The sequence below is a fragment of the Otolemur garnettii genome, unplaced genomic scaffold, assembly GCF_000181295.1.
Source record: "Otolemur garnettii isolate 467f Iridium unplaced genomic scaffold, OtoGar3 scaffold00025, whole genome shotgun sequence".
NCBI classification, from domain to species: domain Eukaryota; kingdom Metazoa; phylum Chordata; class Mammalia; order Primates; family Galagidae; genus Otolemur; species Otolemur garnettii.
This window is the reverse complement of record NW_003852420.1, coordinates 19,016,112-19,017,247: the sequence shown is the minus strand read 5'-3', so window position 1 is coordinate 19,017,247 and position 1,136 is coordinate 19,016,112.

Here is a 1,136-nt window from a genome sequence, read left to right as displayed (position 1 = left end):
AAAAAAAAAAAGAAACTGGTTCTTGTTCTGTCACCCTAGCTGTAGTGCAGGGTACAGTACCCAGTTAAAATTCATTTTTTAATTTTAATTATTATTTATTCATTATTTATTTATTCATTTTGGGACAGAGTCTCTCTCAGTTCCCCTCAGTAGAGTGCTGTGGCATTATAGCTCACAGCATCCTCAAACTCTTGGGCTCAAGAGATCCTTCTGCCTTAGCCTCCTGAGTAGCTGGGATTACAGGTGCCTGCCAAAACATTCAGCAAGTTTTTCTATTTTTAGTAGAGATAGGGTCTGGTTTTGCTCAGGCTGGTCCTAAACTCTGAGCTCAAGGGATTCACTAGCCTTGGCCTCCCAGAGTGCTAGGATTACAGGTGTGAGCCACTGCATCCAGCCTAAAAAATGTTTTTATTTATTTATTTACTTATTTTTAGAGACAGAGTCTCACTTTATCACCCTCAGTAGAGTGCCATGGCTTCACAGTTCACAAGCCTCCCAGGCTTAAGCTATTCTCTTGCCTTAGCCTCCCAAGTAGCTGGTACTACAGGCTCCCGCCACAAGGCCCAGCTATTTTTTTGTTACAGTTTGGCCATTTTTTTTTGTTACAGTTTGGCTGGGCGGGTTCCAACCAGCCACCCTGGGTATATGGGGCTGGCGCCCTATCCACTGAGCCACAGGCACTGCAGGGGAGATGTATCTTAATGGTGCCTGTTGGATTGTTGTATGAGCAGAACTAGCTTCAGTTTGAAGTCAATGGTGGGGACAGCAGAGCAGTGAGATGGAAACATCTCAGGTCCTAATGGCACTGTTGGATCAGTGAATCTACGCATTTGGCCTCACCACTTAACTTCCTGCTTTGTGAGCTGATGCACTCCCATATTACTTACGCCAAACCGAGTCAGGCACGTATGCATCAGGAAAGCCTTCTACTTCATTCACACTTACCACTACAATTCTCTCAAACTCACTCTCCCCGGCTCCAGACCTGCTGACAGTTCCCAACCTTCCTGCTCCTCTTCCCAGGCTCCCTAAAATTCATTTACTTAAGAAATAGCGTCGGCTCGGCGCCTATAGCTCAACCGGCTAAGGCGCCAGCCACGTACACCTAAGGTGGCGGGTTCGAATCCCCAGCCCGG